This window comes from Tachypleus tridentatus, unplaced genomic scaffold (assembly GCF_004210375.1).
Source record: "Tachypleus tridentatus isolate NWPU-2018 unplaced genomic scaffold, ASM421037v1 Hic_cluster_2, whole genome shotgun sequence".
Classification (NCBI taxonomy): Eukaryota; Metazoa; Arthropoda; class Merostomata; order Xiphosura; family Limulidae; genus Tachypleus; species Tachypleus tridentatus.
In genome coordinates this window covers 37890744-37911393 of record NW_027467782.1, presented here as the reverse complement: position 1 = coordinate 37911393, position 20650 = coordinate 37890744, and the positions used below count along the sequence as shown (strand labels likewise).

The following is a 20650-nucleotide window of genomic DNA, read 5'->3' as shown; positions in this document are numbered from 1 at the left end:
CACACTTTTAAGTTATTTTCATCCAACAGGAAACAGAGTTGCTTTCTTAAACATGGGTATTTCTTCTTTTTATAATTTGTCTAGCTTTACACCTGACAGGAAATAAGATTTATTTGTTAATTATATTTATTTTCTTATATTCATAATGCTTTGTACTAGCACTAACTCTATATAAACTTCGACATTTTCTGGTGAAAAATGTGAAAGTTTAGATAAATTTTTTTTGTTGCATTATTTTTATAGACCAGAATGGTCAAATGAGATAAATCCATTTCATGTAGAATCAGCATGGAAGTTAGCAGACTGGGACGGCCTTTCTGAGTTCCTAAAATCGGTAAGTACGATAAGATCAAAAGTATTTTCAAATTTTAAATTAATGTAGTGACTAGGATGATTTGTTAGCTACATTCATTGGCACAACTGTTTGAGCATAAATGTCTTCTTTATTTATACTTCTGTGCATAAATGTCTTTATTTATTTACTTCTGTACATAAATGTCTTCTTTATTTCATAAATGTCTTCTTTATTCATACTTCTGCACATAAATGTCTTCTTTATTCATACTTCTGCACATAAATGTCTTCTTTATTCATACTTCTGCACATAAATGTCTTCTTTATTCATACTTCTGCACATAAATGTCTTCTTTATTCATACTTCTGCATAAATGTCTTCTTTATTCATACTTCTGCACATAAATGTCTTCTTTATTCATACTTCTGCACATAAATGTCTTCTTTTCATACTTCTGCACATAAATGTCTTCTTTATTCATACTTTATAAATGTCTTCTTTATTCATACTTTTGTGCATAAATGTCTTCTTTATTCATACTTTTGTACATAAATGTCTTCGTTATTCATACTTCTGTACATAAATGTCTTCTTTATTCATAGTTCTGTACTAGTTTAATTGTTCTTCTGATACAGAAGAGCATCGTAAGTCCTCATTTATCTAAAGAAACTGTCCCAAGAGACATCAGTTTGATTTGTTAAAACAGTGAGTGTTTATTTATCTCTTATTATGGAAAAAAAAATTAAAAAACTATTGTGCCTGCAACATGTATAATAAAATTGCATCATGATAAAATAAACTATAATTTGTACAATTTACAGAAATGAATAAAACATTGTTTTACAAGTAGTATGATTAAAGTTTGTCATTTTTATATTCAAACTTTTATTGATTAAAGTTTCAATTAATAATGTTTTATACAACACATTGAAAAACTCATTACTGCCACTTCACTGGAAATTCGTGGTTTCACTGAAAGTCTTTTCACTAGAGATGTAGTACTGTAATATAAATAACAGTGAATCTTGTTTGTTTTTTTATTAGAAATTTGTTTAGAATAGCACTTGCTAATAATACCAGGAGGTTCAATGACCCTTCTTGTAGAGCTGGCTGTCTGGCAGCAAGTAGAGGAGGAATCCTTTACTTACTTTACCAATCGACTTCTGTTTATTTACTGTCCTGTTGACAAGCTCGTGTTTTAGTTTTACTGCTGTATCATACAGTTTCCTTTCTTCTGAATGTTGTGAGGAATACTTTCTATGGTTGTCACTTTTGCCATATTAATGCACGTGGAGCCATATTCTTTCATTAGAATTGAGTGGATATGGCAGAGCTTGTTAACTGTCTCATTTACTTTTACCCTATGTGGTATGGCACACAGTGACAGAGGATGGTCTTACTATACAGTTTCTTTATTTCTGTCATCCATATGGGAAAATACTGAATTACTGATATGATACCTTTCCTATACTAACATAATTGCTTTCCTAGAGTTGCGTTACACTCTCTTTGTATAAATTTTGCTTATCACTAGCCTTGAGACTTCTGTCCAGATTCATATTTCCATGCAAGTAAGTATGCAACAACCCTCCAACAGTAAGAGAGTAACACACTTTTCTAGCACAGCTGACTTCCTCCATTCTGAAGTATACAATCATCATTTCATGACTGGGCAGTTTATAAGCATTGGGTTTGTCTGTTGGCAGATGTGACAGCTTTTGTACAGCAAGTGGTGGACAAGTTCATGAAGCCTCTGCCTTTCTTTTGTACATGACATATCTCCAGTTATGTTTCTTGTTTGAGATGGAAGGAATTTTGTCAGTTTTTTTTATTATTACCTGCATCCTAATCATGTACCAATGCTGGCTTGAAACTACCTAAACCTTTTTTATTCTTTTGTACAATTTAGTTTCCTCAAGTTTGTTTCATTCACCTTATTTCTGTAGAAATCTCCAATCTTACATTGGTGTTTTGGTGCATGCTCTTTTACTTATCTTTTCAACAGTTGTGTGTTTATCTTCTTCAGCATTATCCTTTCATATTTGGTTGATTTGTTGCTACCATTTGTTAGGAGCATAATGCCCTTGTTACTTAAGTCCTTTAACCCCACCCCTATTTTGTTCTCATATGTTTTCATCTGCCTGTGTAGTTTTACTAAAATATTGTAAAGTGTTTCATTTCTCTGTATTCTACATGGTATATCTCCCTTTCAGTGCAGTATGGAAGTTCTTGCAACTTACCAGTTTCTAACTGCTGGAGTGGTGGACCATGAAGGCTTCGTCAAGTGCATGACAACTTTCAATCAGTAGAGAGTAGGGTGGTGGTGCTCTGCTAGTGCATATAGTGTGTATCCTTTTACTACTGAGGAATGGATGAAAAATTCCCAATATTGTATGGTTTTCTGTTAAACAAGTCTGCCTCATGCATTTTACTCCTGGCTAACTTTTTCCCACATTTTACTATCACTTGAATATCAGTTCTCATGCAGTCTTGTGTTTGAGTCACATATAACCAGTCAGCATACGGCCTCCCAAGTATGAATGATAGGGACCCTACACCTACCATGGACCAGACAAAAATTCCTGACACTACATGGTTTATGACTGGAGTTGACCCACCATGTTTGCATTCCCTTTTTTTTTTTACCATTTCCCAGGTGTTAAGTTCTCAGGTAGCCTTTTCTTAGTTGTGTACTGGGTCTTCAAACATTTGCCGTATCTAAGTTGCCAGAAAAAAATGTTGCTTTTCCTTTCTGCTTCCTGCCATTGAAGTGAAGATTTTTTGGGACCCTTCTCCTTCTGTAGACTAGAAGACATGTATTCAATACTACCTGGTTTTGGACTAGAGTTAACCTACCATGTACTTTCTATTGCACCTAGCTACTACACCATCAAGCATATCCATTTTCCATACTGGACTTGTTTTCTTGGTGACACGTATCTTCACTACAGGTGAAGACTATACCCTGCATGTGTGTTCCTATGCTTTTGTAGTATAGGGTATTGTGCTCCAATTGTTTTCTTCAGGCACTTTCTGAAGGGAGTTCACCTAAGTTGCTTTTGTTTTGGTTTCTCCACTGTTTTAGTGTGGGATTTAAGCTCTAATGTGAGGGTAGGTAAGATATTGTATTGAATGTTAAGGTTTTCCAATGTTGAAAATGTATTTCGTATAGGTACTTACCTCTGTCACACTTCCCACCCTTCTTGTTTACTTCCAGTACATCTTTAATTGAGTAATTTAAAGTGATAATTGAATAATTATTATAGATTATGCCAGCTGTGCTAGGATAGTACATCACACCCCTATTGGTGGAAAGTTGTCTCATGCTCATTTTTATACTACAGTTCATCAATAGCATGTGGAAATGTGAATTGAGGTGTGAGTCTCAAGGCTAGTGGAGAGTAACAAATTGTGCATGTGGAGGGCAGTATGACCTGAAAAAAAAATTGTTATGTGAGAGGATCTAAGTTTTATTGCAAGTACATTTATGGTGTTGGAAAATTTTAACTTTATACAGTACTGCCTGGAAATTGTTATCAGATATTATGTCATGGAACTTTCTATTTGCAGTTCATTGTTTTCCATAATCCAGAAAACAGCTTGTTGTGTGGCTTCCATCTCTGTTCTTGAACTTCTTGTATAAGACTTTTAAGTTTCACAAGAAGAATGTGTTGTTTTGCAAGACAGTAAGTACCCAGTCGTCTCTGTTTAATATAGGGACCATTTGTGAGTGCGATGACAGATCACTGCTTACATTTTAAATAACTGCTGACAAAATTTTTCTGATTCCCTCTTTGTCTTCTCTCTCTATTTTCTGTTCAGGTTAATTACCACAGATTCCAGTGGTACCAGATGTTTATTTAACATGAGGAACTATGAAACAAGTTGGTGATCAGTTATCTTAATGGTGACTCTTTAACATAGGTCCAACCATAACTGTATCTTTAGGTGCCATTTAGGTAGTCTCTTTCTTGATTGGTATCTGTAAATCATTGTGGAGCTGTAATTTCCCAACTAAAAAGGACAGTGGTTCAATGATGAACTTTCTAGAAAAGTTTATTTTTATTATTTTACATTTAACTTTGAAAAGTGAAAATTGCTTGATTCTGCAGAACACTTTAAGGCATTATAAACAAGGGAGAAAATACAAAAGATTAATAATTGGTGCAGCTATGTGTATTTTAATAGTCAATATAGTTTCAGTTAAAAGGTAATAAATGAAGTTCATTCTAAGAATGTGTATATTTTTGCCTGCTAATTGTTCCATGTTACCTGTACCTTAGTACAGTTTTGTAACTCCGTTTTTTATTTATCAAATTTTTAGCAGATTTCTTCTGATAACTGGGGAGTTGCAGTTGGAAAAATTCTTCTTTCTGTTAAAGAAAAGGTATGAGAAACTTTTAATAACTAATATATAGTCATTTATATAACAAGTTTAATATGTAGTAACTTATGGATGACACTTTTTTGCCAAGTGCCCTTGTTTCTTAATTAGTAGTTGTAAAAATTACTAATTAAGAAAGTAAATTTTAAAGTTAGCTTATTTACAACAAACAAACATACTTATCTCACATAATAAGAACGTTTATGTTGATCTTTCCAGTGATGGATTAAAGGTTGTATGTGCATAGTGGCTAATAATCTTTGAGGGTCCTACAATGGGCCTCCATTAAGACCATAAGCCCTAGGGCTGAGCCTCTTCTAGCCCCAACCTAAATGACCCATTGGATCTTTCAATTTAAATTATATTGTAGACTTTAAGAAAATGTTTATTGTGTTGCACTCTTGGTTTCACTCAGTGTCAAGCCTCTAACATATTTGTACCACACACTGCAAAAGTAATTGTTGAGCATTTTAGTCATCCTAAGTGGTGCTCAGCAATAACATATGGTAAATGTACATTTTTATTCTTTAAGTTATGTTACATTTTGAAATTTGAATGACAGTATGATTACTTTCTAACATTTAATGTAGAATATCCTGTTTGTGAAATAAAATTTGGCATCAACATTATCCATGTCTGTTCTTCTGTAATTTCAAAAGTAAATGTTGAGTTTTGTTTCTTTGTGCAACTTTTCAAACTGGAGACAGGCAAATGATTGAACAGAGACCACTATTTGCAATATATGATGTATGGTCAAAAGTTCTAAGACTTCACTTTTATTGCACAGAACAATGTACATACATCAGTATTATATTATATCCCGTTCAAAGTAATCCCCCAGCTAATACACACTTGTCCTGATGTTCCTGCCATTTTCGAAAGCCTTCAACTTTTGTGTGACTAAGTTCTGCTTTCACACAATTGTGGATGGTTGGAATGTCATCAAATCACCTTCCTTTCAACTTAATTTTGATTTTTGGGAACAGAACAAAATCACATGTGGCAAGATTGGGAGATTACAGGGGGTGTGGTATCACAGGAATGTTTCTTTCTGCCAAACGTTCTTGAACAGATACAGCACTATGTGAAGGTGCATTGTCGTGACAGAGAAACCAATAATCATTTTCCACAGCTCGCAGCAGTTTCTTCTAATTTCTTCCTTCAAGCAAATTAGGACCTTTTTATAAAATGCTTGGTTAACTGTCTGGCCATTAGGCAGGCATTCATGATGAACAATACCTTGAACATCAAAAACACGATCAACATTGTCTTTACATTTGATCAAGACTGTCATGTTTTTTTGGAAGTGGTGATGATGGAGATTTCCACTGGGGTGACTGAAATTTCGTTTCAGGGTCATAACTGTGTACCCATGACTCAATAACCAGTAATAATGATGTTGATGAAATTTGGATCAATTTCTAGCCTTCTTTTCAGATCCTCACACACTTGTTGATGGTGAAACTTTTGGTCATCCATCAACAGCCTTGGAAAAAATTTTGCAGACACTTGACACATGCAGAGTTTTTCAGCTAAAATCACATGACATAATGCAGAGGAAATGTTCAGTTTGTCAGCAATTTCATGAATAGTTAATCTTTGATGACTTTGACTATTTTCTTTCATCTTAGCAACCATTTCATCAGTTGATGTCGGTGATTGCCCAGAATGGTCGTCATCTTTGACTGATTTCTGGACATCTTGGAAGTGTTTTATCCACTGATAAACAACAGTTTTAAAGCAATCATAATTAAAAGCAGTTCTTAACATTTCAATGATTTCTGTTCCTACTGTACCATTTTTCATAAAAAATTTGATGCAAACATGTTGCTTTTATTTTCTGTCCATTTATATTTCAACAGAAGCAAGAGATGCTTCTGTCTTTGAACACGGGTATAAGGTCTGGATAAGTGGTTTATCCGTGAGGTAGATCACTATTTGTACTTTGTACACACCTCAGTAAAGCTTACTGCCTCTGTACTGGCACCTGTAACAGAAGAAATCTTTTGATCAGAACTCATATATAAGATATATCAAGTTGTTTATGAGTTATGTTTGGAATATTATTGTGTGAGTAAACATTCAAATAATAAATAATATATATTAAAACAAGAACACTTGAGTTCATGTCCTTTTTAAGTCACACAGTTTGAAAAATTATGAGTTCTCTTACATAGTAAAAGTTGAGCTAAGATTGTCCATTTCATTGATTCCATAAACTGTAGTGGAAAACTATTTTGTAATTTTAAAACAAATCGTCTTTTTTTTGCTATTACTTATTAGTCAAGAAAATATAATATCAACAAAAGTATCATATTTTGTAATTGTTATTGTATGTATGTATATATATTATCTACACTGTATGAATATTCAAACTAAATCTACATCATGGGAAAAGAAAATGGCTCCCTTAAAGAACTATGTACATCTACTTATTGTAGTTGTTGTATATAGTTGAAATCTAGTCATTTATTTGAAAGGGATGAAAATAAGTATGTGTATCTGTATCATAGTAATAGTTCTTAGTTTAAATTTAGCTATTTATTTGAAACAGATTAAAATAAGTATGTGCATTTGTTTATCCTAGTTATGGCTTTTATTTTAAATCTAGCTATTTATTTGGAACAGGTGACATAGAGATTTGCATCTGTTTACCTTGTTTGTTGTCAGGGTGTTTTAGTTTATTGTATATATAAATATATATATATATATATATATGGCTGGATTCTTTGTAGTTGGTGTCTGGGACTTGGCAACAAATTTCAATAACAAACAAACAGCATACAGTTCTCTTGTTTCAGGTAATAATGTATTAAAACAATTAAAATGTATAAACAAATGTTTTTTTCATTATTTGCTAGCACAGTTGTATCTAGAGCATTAAATACTTGTCTTCTTTTCATCAAAATCCACATAGCCTGGTCCAGTTACTTTAGAATCCAATTTACAAAACAAATTAATTCTTGTCTTCTATGTTGTTACAATATAGTTTGTGATAATTTCAAGTTAGAAATCACCAATATATGCTTTTTTATGGCTAAACTCACAATCACACAGGCTAGATCTATCTGTTCAATCAAACTAACCCAAACTACATTTTTGACACACATTTATAACCTCACAGAGGTCTTAAACATTCTTCACATTATGAGTTATTGTGATAAAATAATATTCAATCAAAACAATGAGAAAAATTTTGAAGTTTCTAATAAAATAATGCAATAGTACAGCAAGTATAAATCACAGTCTGTGATTCATACACAGAAAAGTAATTATAAACTACTGCTACTAAAAATAACTAAATTGAACACTCTCTCTTATACTACTTAAGTAATAACACTTACATTAAACTTAAACACTTGTGTGGATATAACAATAAGCTTCTCTTTAAGAAACGTGTTTACAATTATTTTTTGTACTATATACAAAGACTGTTTCCAGTTCATCCAAAAAGTCTACTCATACAGTCTTGCACCAACATTTGCAGTCCTCTTGTTGGATTCAATGTGGGACCAGAAGTTCTTGGGGTACAATACCTAACTCATGATTATTGCACAGTCAGTTTTATACTTCTGGATCTTTGCAAGTGGTTGATGATTCATTTGGGTGATGAACTCCTTCCATACAGACTGTTCAAGAAGTTCCAAATGTCAGTATGGTGGCCAAACACTTCTTGAGTCACAGATCTCACTGCTCAGTGTCTTTCTGAACAGATCCCTGAGTTTCTTCAGATGGTTACATCGTACACAATGTTGGTGGGTTTTTTGCAACATTTTTCTCATCAAGAAGTTGAATGCTGCTGCTGAATTGATTAATCCAGATGGCATCTTTCTTGAATTGGTACCATTCATCAGGTGTCAAAAAAGGCTGTCTTCTCTTGAAACTTTGCCAATACACTTTTCTGAGATTGACCTTAGTGAAGAACTTGGGCCCATTTATTTTCACTGCAATAGCATCTGGGTTGCCCATAGGTTTGGAGCCAAATTCTGTCATAAAGTTTATTTTCTGGAAATCTGTACAGATGGTTGTGAGACATTCATGGTCTTCATGATTACCACCAGTGAACAGTAAACTTAATTCAAAGGCCCAGTTATTCCAGCTTCTAACATTACTTTAACTTTTAGCTTAATCAGGCTTTTATTATGTAGAACATTTGGTAGGGCTTCACTTTGACTGAGTTCTTGGTCATGGTCACAGTCTGTCTGGCTTTATCTGTCTGTGGAGACAGATGCACACTGCTACTTCTTTCTTCAATTTGTCATTAATTTCTTCATTGATGTTGACACTTTTGTACATGTCATCTACACCCAGTGGTCTCAGATTTTCATTTTTTTTGTGTGTGAAAATTACTAACCTTCAGATGAGTTTGTTGTGTCTTTAAGGAACAGAAACCTTCTTTCTGAAATGTTAATCCTTGGACTTCTTATCATAGAAGCATTTCTGTCTGACATCGGCTGCATACAAACTTGTTTGAGTGAGTTGACAAGTCTTCTACAGTTGGTTTCTTAGGTCTAACACATATTGGTATATGTGCATCACTTCTGACTCTTCTTCTTCTGTGAACAGTTTTCACAGTATCCGCATTGGACCTCATACTGCTCTTCCATGCAGTAACATGAATACTGAAAATCTTATATTTACATACGAGAATTATTAATAAGCAAATACTACTGCCTGGAGGTACTTGTCCTGGTCACGTGGTCTTTTCTCGAACATTTTCATCATGCTCTTTAGGACGTCATCAACTGTCTTGCAAAGAGCTGCTTAGTGCTGATGAGTCTGCACACCTCTTGAATCAATTTTGAGGTAAACTAGGTCCCTCTGTCACTTGAGACTTCTTTTTAAAACCCTTCTCTGCAGAACACTTATAAGGAAGGTTTCTGCGAGTTTCTCTGTCTTTGGTAGTGCTATGGCTTCTGGGTAATGTGTTACATAGCTACTATCATCACATACATATTGCTCATGTCAGGTGTTAGTTGTCCAATCAAGTCCATGGCAACTGTGTTGGATAGCACTCCTATAAGAGACATTTCATCTCATGGCTCTATGGCTACATTCATTCTAGGTAGAGTCCCTTTATTTTGTATGCCATCTTCTTTATTCCTTGGTGTCATTTCAAAAGTTACTTGTTGGCCAACTTCTTCATTACTTGAGTCTAGTGCTTTGTTGGTACAATGATCTGTTTAACTTCTGGTAGAAGTGCTTTGATAGATCTGATACAGCACTTTCTTCTGATTCTCTGTTCTGTATATCCTTTTTTTCCTCATTTTTGTGCTCAATTGTCTCTTAGACATTGTTTCAAAGTTTCATCATTGAAGGGTCTTTCTTCTGTGCTTCCTTCAATTCCCATAGACATACATACACAATGTCACTTTTTGAGATTTGCAGAGGGTTGATGTTTTGCTTGCTTTTATTTTTTTGAATTCTTGTGGTGACTGCAGATACTTCATCAGTCTCCTTTCTGTCTGGTTCCTTCAAATTTCTGTTGTCAGGTATATTGCTGATTACCATGTCATAGATGGGTGCTTTCTTATGTGTTGTCTCAAGGTCTCCCACATAGTATGGAGTTTCCCCTTTATTGTTACTATAGGAAACTTTCTCACTGTCCCATCAGTCAGCACACATATATGTACTTTTGCCATTATCTGGTCATTTGATACTAGAGTAATTCTCACTTCTTCTCCCAGTGTTTCATTTCACTGTCATGTTCTTGTTGCCAAACATAGTGTTCACCTACTGATAAGTTGTGATTGATCCGTTTGTTAATTTGAACTGACTGTCATTCAAGTACTGTTTAATCATGAATTATTTTATGTGATTTCTGGCAACAGTGACAATCATTCTTCTCTAGTATCTTACTAGCACCATCTTTGTAGGTAACTCTAACTGCTTGATTTGAGATTCTTGTTGGTTGCAAACTTGCAATCATATCACAATATGTCTCATTTTCTAACAAGTGTAGTATCTCCCATTTGTCTGACGACTTCTTGTCACCTGTGGTGGCATCCTGCTTGTAATCCCTCTTGTTGGCTTTGAATGGTTATGATTGGATTTGCCTGTTATGTTCTCCCCATGGGCTTCCACATACTATTTTGCCAGCTTGATCATCTTTATCATGTCATTTGGTGCTCTTTCTGGTACAAAAAATGACATGTAAGTGGAGTACATGATAATGAATTATTCATCTGTTAGTAGGTTTACCAGTCCTTCAAAACTATCTTCACACTTGGCCATGTAAATTCACCTTGTGAAATATTGCTGTAGACATGCCACAAACTGAAATATAGTTTCTCTAGTGTCAACTTTGCCTTTTCTAAATTCTAACAAAAACCATCCTATGTAATTTCATTGCATTTCAGCAAGGCAATTTTAACATATTCTAGTCCATGGCATCTTCTGATATTACACCTACATACACTTGTAGTCCTTTTACTGTGAAAAGGAAACTAAGCCAAAATGTCAAATTGTTTTTGTCCCAGTTTTGACCTTGAGGGGTGAATCTTTCACTTCTCATTAGATCATTCATGTTGTCTTTCTATTCATCAAGTTTTGTCAGCCCATTGTTAATGATCCTTCAATTTGCTTGTTAAACTTAGTGACTTCAAGTTGTACTGTTATATTCTCTTTGTTTTTAGTCTCTCCTCTCTCTCAGTTTCCAGTTTTTCATTTCTTTTTTCAGCCTTTCTTTTTTTCTTCTCTTTTTTTTTTGTTGTTTGTTTCTCTCTTTATGTCTTGTTGTTGTGTAACAAACTCTCATATATCACCATCTTTAAGGCTAAGTTATTTGCCCTTCACCATCCACTTATCAAAGCCAGTTAAAATGGTGTATATGTGGCCTCTACAATATTTATTCTATTGCTTCAGCTGTGAATTTATAGGCCTATGCTTTACAGTAAGTGTCTGACTTGTTGGCATTTCAACAGTGAAGAAACAGCATAGAGTTCACTTTTTTTTAAATAATAGTAAATTAAAGCAAGTCAAACATATATTCAAATGTTCATTACACTGTTGGCTATTACAGTTGTATCCAAATCTTTAAATTGTTGTCTCCTTTTCTTAAAGCTCACACAATCTTGTTCATATTATATAATTTTTACTTTGTTGTTACAATACAGTCTGTGATAATTTCACTTCAGAAATAGCCAGAATACACTCTTTATGGCTAAACTCCCACTCAGACTGTCTAGATATATCTAAGTGACCAACTCAAAGTGCATTTTGGATGCATATTTGTTGTCTGAAAGAGGCCTCAGTTGCTTTACACAATGGTCTTCATGGGATATTATGATGCAATAATTTGTGATAGTGTGAAAATCTTGGAAGGTTCTACTGACATGATTCAGCAATATACAACAAGTGCCAATTCACAACAATTTAATCAAAGTATGATACATGCACAGCTATGTAACAAACCTGTGGTAAACCATCTCCACAAAAAATAAGTGAATTTAACACCAAAGATGTATTCAAACTGTTTAAATCTACCTGTTCATTGAGAGCATATGAAAATAAGTTCATACCATGAATGTGATGTTATGTAGAAGATCTTGTAACATAAATTTTCAATTAATTTTGATTTTTGCCATTGGTTATAATCATACACAACATTATAGCAAAGTTCTTGAGAAAACTTAGTTTCCTTCCTGAGTTTTAAAGTATAATCATAGTATAAATAAACTTTTGTATCTCAATAAGAAAATAAATGCTTTAATTAGCAAAGATGTATTTCCAACATTCAAGTGCAATATATATTTTTTTTTATATGTTAGTAATGTAAATGTATTTGGAAGAAGTGAAGAGGCATGTCACTTAAAGATTATTCATGTCTCTAGGAAATATTCAAAATACTTTTTGGATTGATGTGGTAAATTTTGTTCCACCCTTGACTATCTCACATAGTGTAAAATTGTAAGAACTCAGCAGATGGGACCTTTATCAGCAGCCTCCATGGAAAATGGTGGATACAGTCACATTCTCAGGTAATTATATTAAATCTCCATTTATATAAAAGTATAAATCACCATACATGTTATCATGTTCTTCAGTAATTTTTTATATCTACTTACAAGGGAATAGTTAATACCAGTGTGGATTCCACCATGGTATCAAGTGATTGCAATTAATTTTATTTCTATTTACAAGATAAATTGTATGTACCAAGGTAGATATAATGTTCTCACGTAACTGTTTTTATCACATTATAAGAAAAGTGATGCATTTCATGCTTACAGAATTAAGAAATAAGAGTTTAAATGAAAGTAACTAACAAAGGATTAACAATCATATTGACAAAAGTCTTAAAGTAATGGGCACAAAATAAACTGAAGAAGCAAAAATATAAAAGTTCTGAGGTTACATGGAGAATGGTACATATCATTGTGGATATCTTTGAAGTAATTGTTTTAATGTCTAATTACATGGAGAATGATACATATCATTGTGGATATCTTTGAAGTAATTGTTTTAATGTCTAATTACATGGAGAATGGTACATATCATTGTGGATATCTTTGAAGTAATTGTTTTAATGTCTAATTACATGGAGAATGGTACATATCATTGTGGATATCTTTGAAGTTATTGTTTTAATGTCTAATTACATGGAGAATGGTACATATCATTGTGGATATGGAGAATGGTTATCATTGTGGATATCTTTGAAGTAATTGTTTTAATGTCTAATTACATGGAGAATGGTACATATCATTGTGGATATCTTTGAAGTAATTGTTTTAATGTCTAATTACATGGAGAATGGTACATATCATTGTGGATATCTTTGAAGTAATTGTTTTAATGTCTAATTACATGGAGAATGGTACATATCATTGTGGATATCTTTGAAGTAATTGTTTTAATGTCTAATTACATGGAGAATGGTACATATCATTGTGGATATCTTTGAAGTAATTGTTTTAATGTCTAATTACATGGAGAATGGTACATATCATTGTGGATATCTTTGAAGTAATTGTTTTAATGTCTAATTACATGGAGAATGGTACATATCATTGTGGATATCTTTGAAGTAATTGTTTTAATGTCTAATTACATGGAGAATGGTACATATCATTGTGGATATCTTTGAAGTAATTGTTTTAATGTCTACTTACATGGAGAATGGTACATATTGTGGATATTTTTGAAGTAATTGTTTTAATGTCTAATTACATGGAGAATGGTACATATTGTGGATATCTTTGAAGTAATTGTTTTAATGTCTAATTACAAGGAGAAAGGCACATATCATTGTGGATATCTTTGAAGTAATTGTTATAATGTCTAATTACAAGGAGAAAGGCACATATCATTGTGGATATCTTGAAGTAATTGTTTTCATGTGTAGTTACATGATGAATAATATTTACCATTGTGGATTTCTTCAGGTAGTTGTTCCCCTCATTCTGGATTCCTGTGATTGGTGAGGGACCTCCCAGGGAGGTTCTGTTCTTTTAGTTTACCTCTTTTGTGATCTAAAGATCCACCAACATGTGTGTTGTGCATGGTGACCCATGAAGAGGAGGAGAAGATCCTGATGGTTGAGGGGTCCAACCCTAACATACCACTGTGGCCTTGAATTCCTGTAGATGGGCAGCCTTGGGGTGGCTCCCCTTGGGTCAGTTGGCTGGTTCACTTGGCCTAGGGTTAACCAAGTACCAGTGTTGGATGTTCTCAGCAGGTGTTGTGGACATTGTATCTGATGCTGGTGTTTGGGTATAGTGCTCATGAAACCCTGGTGTTGCTCCAGTGTTCTTGTTTGGCATTGTAATGCCATCCACTCATAGGGCTTTATGGTGGGTGGGGACAGTGGACACCGATAAATTCATTTTTTATTATTGACCATCCAAATAAAAAGTTAACCAAAATAGTGAAAAACAGTTTATGAGTAAACAATAACATCTTGAAGATTCTGAGCAGCAATCTTTAACATTTGTAACTTCTGTACCTTATTTTATTATACTACATTTTCTTTCAGACAAACCTTTAGGGCAAATGTCTCCCTTTTTCATTCAGAAGGGACCAGAAGGTCTCACTGGCTCTCCAAAGTTGGTCAGAAGGATTCGCTCTTGTGACATATTGGTAGAAATATCCACATCTCGAGCACAGTGAATTCCTCTTACATTCCAAGGCAATATACCTATTGAGGTTATGCCTCATTCAACTTTGAATTCGTAACAAGAAGTTATTGTTGATAGGGATTTGAAGAACATCCTGAGTCAGAGATTCCCACTGGTTTCTCCCACCACAAGGAGTTTCTTCAGTAAGGTGTATCTCCACTCCCAAAGATGGAATTTTGATGCCGATCAATGTCCTCATTTTAACATTTACATCACAGCATCCACCTACTACCAACAAGGCAGGTTATTTTAACTGCAAGGTACGGCCATACATTCCAAACCCTCTCGGATAGTTCCGGTGTCAGCCATTTGATCACTGGAGACATCATGTCTTGGTTCCTTGACATGTGCTCGTTGCAGTGGCAAGGATTATGGTGCCTCTGAGTATGAAACAGACCCTTGTTGCATCACTTGCAATGGCTCTCACCCATCTTACTTTTATTCTTGCCCTAAATGGTTGGAAGGAATAAAAAGGTACAGTGTTTAAAGACGATTCAAAACATTACTTGCCCTGAGGCTTGAAAATTGCTATCTACCACTTTATGTTTGACTTATGCTGATGCACTTCATTCCACTACTACAGTGGGAGTGCAGACAGATCTCTCTGTACCTCCAAAAGAATCATTCTCAAAACAAACAGAAAGTCTTCTGACATCCATGGTTAAAAAAGTTAATGAATCAATGTCAACACCCATCTTTGTCTCTAACATTAATTTCAGCAAACCCCAATATCTGCTTCCTTTGGTTTTGGTTACACTTTCTTCTCCTTTCCCAAGGTGCAAAATGATCATTTGTTTGCACCCTAAGTCACTGGAATCCTCTTCTAACAACAAAGACTTGCCCAATCAACTCAGGGTAGGATCCATTGAGGTTGGTAAACCTCCCTCGAATAAAGACAATAAAGAAATAAAACATGGTCTGCACCCAATTTGCCTAAACATAAATAAAAGTAGCCACCTTGATACAATGTAAACTGTTGAAGTTTACATTCTAATCTGGGTGACATCAAAACACTTATTTCTTCCTACCATCCTGTATGTCTTTCCTTGCAGGAAATCTTTCTGAAACTTGCTGATACAATCACCTTTCAGCAGTTTTCTTTGTACAGAAATGACAGGCTGTGTGATGGACAAGTGCATGGAGGGGTAGCACTGTTGGTTGATCAGCATGTGCTTACCCTGTCTTTGTTACTCAACACACCCTTGGAGGCTGTAGCCATTTGTGTTTCTTTGTGTCGTATCATCACTGTTTGTTCTCTCTACCTGTTGCCTAGAGAGACCTATGATCAATCAGACCTTGATGCTCTCATTAAACAGTTGCCATCTCCATTTTAATGCTGGGGGGCTTTAATGGAAATCGTCCCCTCTGAGGAAGTGCTGATATTGATGGGAGGGTCACTCCGTAGAGTGTATGCTCTCTGATCACAACTTTTCTCTCTTCAATAGTGGTTCTTATACTTATTTTCATGCATCTTGTCAGTTCTTTACTGCTTTTGATCTCTCCATTTACTCCCCTTCACTATTCTCCCACTTTTCGTGGAGGGTTGACAATAACCCATGCAGCAGTGATAATTTTTCTACAATTTTGAGAGAGACTGGCTGTGGTCAATGCCACCCAACCCATGTGCACCAATGGAAAAGGATCAAGCAAACTTGCTCTCTTTACTGTTCTTACAGAACTTGATCCTGCCATCATCTGTATGCCATCAATAGATGACTGTGTGACAGCAATAACTGACTGTATTGTACAGAAAGCTGCTCAAAGTATTCCTAAAGCCTTGACATATTTTCCACAATATCATCATCTGTGGTGGAATCTTGCCTGCCACATGGCACAGAAGACTCAAAAATGGACGTGGGATACTTTTCATAGGTATCCCACATTCTCGAATCGCATCGCTTTCCAACAGGCCCGTGCACATGCTTGGTGGGTAATATGTCAAAGCCAGAAGGACTCTTGGATTAAGTTCACAACCAACATATCTTTTATCACCAGTTGGGCAGAGTAATCACTTCTTTCCTTTGAGCTGATTGTCTCTGTGACTATAATCGTCCCCTTACACTGGCTCTTCATCAGTCTGTCAGTACATTCGGTTGGATCTGATGATGTGCACAATGAAATGCTGTGCTATCTCTTTCCTGCTTCTCTTGCTGTTTTTTTTATTGTTTTCAACCAGATCTGGCAGGAGAATGTTTTCCTGATGCCTGGCACTGAGCTATATTCCCATCTTTCTCTAAGCCTGGGAAGGATCCGAAGATTCCTTCAAACTACCATCCAATTGCTTTGATGAAATGTCTCTGTAAGACCTCAGAGAGGATAGTTAAAGCTCGTCTTGTTTGGTTCCTTGAAGAAAATAACCTCCTCTCGCCCACCCAGTGTGTGTCCTAACGACAGTGCTCCACCATGGACCACTTGATTCAACCTGAAACATTAATCAGAGAAGCTTTTCTCAAATGACAAAATCTTGTATCAATATTCTTTGATATTGAGAAGGCTTGTGACACAACATGGAGGTATGGCATTTCATGAGACCTCCATATATATGGGTTACTTGGCCATTTACCCATGTTTATTAAAAAATTTTTAATGGACAGGTGATTCCAAGTTCATGTGGGTTCAACACATTCCCGTTTTTATCTACAGGAACTTGGAGTTCTTCAGGGCTGTGTTTTGAGTGACACATTTTTCAGTATAAAGATTAATGCCATCACTGAACTACTCCCTCTTACTGTTGCATACGGTCTCTATGTCAATGACTTTCACATTTCATGTCAATCATCAAACATGCAGTATATTGAGCGACAGCTACAAACTGCCCTCAATTGTTTTCTGAAGTGGATCACTGCAAACAGTTTTAATTCTCTCTCTCTAAAACTGTTTGTATGCACTTTTGCCACCAATGGGGTATTCACCCTGATCCTGAACTCAATATTGGTGAAGTTGTGCTAACTGTGGACTTATCTTTGACTGAAAGCTGAGCTTCATAACACATACCAAGCAGCTACAGGTCAAATGTACAAGAGCACTGAACATCCTCCACGTCCACTCTTGCACATCTTGGGAGTGGATCAATGTTCTTTGCTAAAGATATATCAGGCTATTACTTGATCAAAACTAGAGTATGGATCACTGGTCTATGGCTCTGCCAGCACCTTGGCCTTCAAGATCATCATCAGGGACTTCAGCTCTGCACCAGGGCTTTCAGCACTTCCCTGTTCATAGCTTATACGTAGAATCTCATGAACTTTCTTTGCACCTCTGCCGTTTGCAACTGTCTTTACTGTATGCTTCAAAACTTCAGTCCTTACCATAACATTCCACCTGGGATTATGTTTTCCTTCCTCAGTGGGCCATGCTTTTGCAAAATAGACAATCAGCCATTGCTCCTTTTGGCCTTTGTATCCAAGTACAGTTGGATGAATTGGGTCTATCCTTGGAAACATTTGCTGTATCCACTGGTCAGCTCATCCTACCATGGCTATTACAGTCCCAAGATGTAACCTTTCTTTAAGTCATCTGAGAAAAGCAGACACTCCTGATTTGAAATACTGTATGTTATTTGCAGAACATCTTTCAAACCACCCTTCCATTCCTATTTATACAGATGGTTCAAAATCAGGTGACTCTGTGGGCTCAGCCATGGTTTGGTGGTTGTGCAGAGAATCCTCTCTACAGTTTCTGTGTTCACTGCTGAACTGTATGTCATTTCTCTTGTCCTGTATCACACAGAAGCTAAGCAGTACTAAAATTGTACAATTTATACTGATTCGCTTAGTTCTCTACTGGTCCTTGAATTGTTTCATCTTAGTTCTTACTGATATTCAAAATCGACTGGCCCATTTCTCTTTAACATCTACTTCTGTCCAGTGTTTCTAGATACTGGGCCACATTGGTATTTGCAGGAACGAGCTTGGTGACACTGCAGATAAATCTGTCTGCTCTGGCTCTATCACTGCTGTTTCTGTTCCATACGTGGACTATGGTCCTGTATTCAAGGCTCATCTCTATGCCAGTTAGCAGTCGACTTGGGTGAGCAACGTGAAAACAAGCTTTTCTAAATAAAACGTGCTATTGGACTTTGGCTATCTTGCTTTCTTAAGGACCAGAAATGGAAAGAGGAAATTGTCCTAACTAGACTACACATTGGTCACAGTTTTTAATTCATCGTTTTCTTTTATCTGGGACTGATGCACCAATGTATTGTGTGTTACATTAAGCCACATTTTACTGTTTCGGTGTCATTACGACTTAATTATGGCACCATTTTAAACATGTTTTGTCCCAAGGTTTATTTGTTAGATATTGTTATTGGCGATGGTGACATTGTCCACCTTTGAAATGATTTTAGTTGTTTAAAGTCTATTAATCTTTTTAATGCTATTTAAGTTTGTTTTTTTTTTTTACTTTATATATTAGACATTTTTTTGATGTGATTCACTTTTAAGGATCAAAGTACATCTAGTTCAATCTAAAATTAGAAAATGGCCATAACATCCAATAACTTGAAACCAGGAATGGAAAGACCAATTTCAGGTGACTAATGCTACTTTTTAACTACCTGTTGGTCATTCTGGCAAGTTATGATAATTATAATTATGCTATAAAAAGTCCTTCACAACTTGTATTACTGTAGTTTTCTTCTTACTGCTGTAGACTAGATGTAAAAGTTGGATTTAATGCTATTTGTGTTTTAATTCAAAATGTAACTTTGTTTTGTTTTATTTTAATTTCCTTTAATGAATTTTAATAATTTTACTTTACTTTTAACTTTTAACCAGATGTTTGGTGCACATAGCCTGGTTGCTAGAACACCAAATCAACCAGCCATCCATGTAATTGTTTCCATGTCTAGTTGCATGGAAATGTTACATTATATTTGGGGGTATCATCATATCATCAGATATTATTCTTTTATCTTAGTAACAGTGAATTAGAAGTATGTTTTTTTATTATGCTGCTTTCAGCTGTGTTTTCTTTTTCATGCTAAAAAATGTTTAAATGGTTTAGAAAGATATTTAACATGATTCTCTATCTCAGTTGTGTTTTTCTTTTGTTAGTTTACTTTTTTATATATATATATATACTAGTTTTTCTGTATTCGTCAGACACTGAAATGTAGTTTGTTAAGATTTTAGGGAGTATGTGTTTGTTTTTTCTTCCAGACTACACATGTTGACAGATATGGAGAAAGCAGTCTAAGTTTTTACAGGTCTCTGCCCTTCATTTCAAGGAAGCTACTCCTCAGTCAGTAGATTGAACTCCACTCTTAGAAGAGTGGAGAGGAAGAAGAAAATTGGTTCAAGTATGTGTTTCAGGTTTTACTTTTATTGCAAATAGAATATATAAAAACTGCAGTCTCAAAAGCTAGGAATGATTTTTTTATCTAATGATATTGATAATTTAACTTATAGTTTGTATACATTACTGATTATTTCTTTAAAGCTTTAAAGATACCAAATGAGATGTGAAGAGAAAAATAGAAAGCACTTATCATTCTTGTTTTAAAAAAAAAGTGTCTCATTATATATCGGGAGCAGCTACTCTAATGATAAGAACTTCAACATTTATATCTTTGATATTGTACATTTTTTAGGTACGAGAACACATTTCTGAGTTTAAAAAACATAAATTGTTTAAAGCAGATTATACAATATAAATAATAAAGAATCATTTAATGATCATATACACAAACGTTTTAAAATAATTAGTATACTAATAATCAAAGTCTACATTAAAACAAAGATTAAAATTTTATTAATCTAACCTTGAACAGGCACTTATAGTTCTGTTTGTCTCTCTAGAAATAATTAAAAGTAATATAGAAATGAAATTTACTGAAATACCATGACCCAA

The 20650-nt window shown here is 34.8% G+C and overlaps 1 protein-coding gene across 1 annotated transcript in view; it reads left to right on the top strand.

Annotated features, from left to right (window-relative positions):
* The first annotated feature begins 20080 nt into the window (after window positions 1-20080).
* Window positions 20081-20650, top strand: part of LOC143242137 (zinc finger CCCH domain-containing protein 15-like) — a 53167-nt gene continuing 52597 nt past the window's right edge. Inside the window, exon 1 of the mRNA XM_076485447.1 lies at window positions 20081-20099. The gene's annotated coding sequence lies outside the window, so the exon portion shown is untranslated. The remainder of the gene's footprint in view (window positions 20100-20650) is intronic.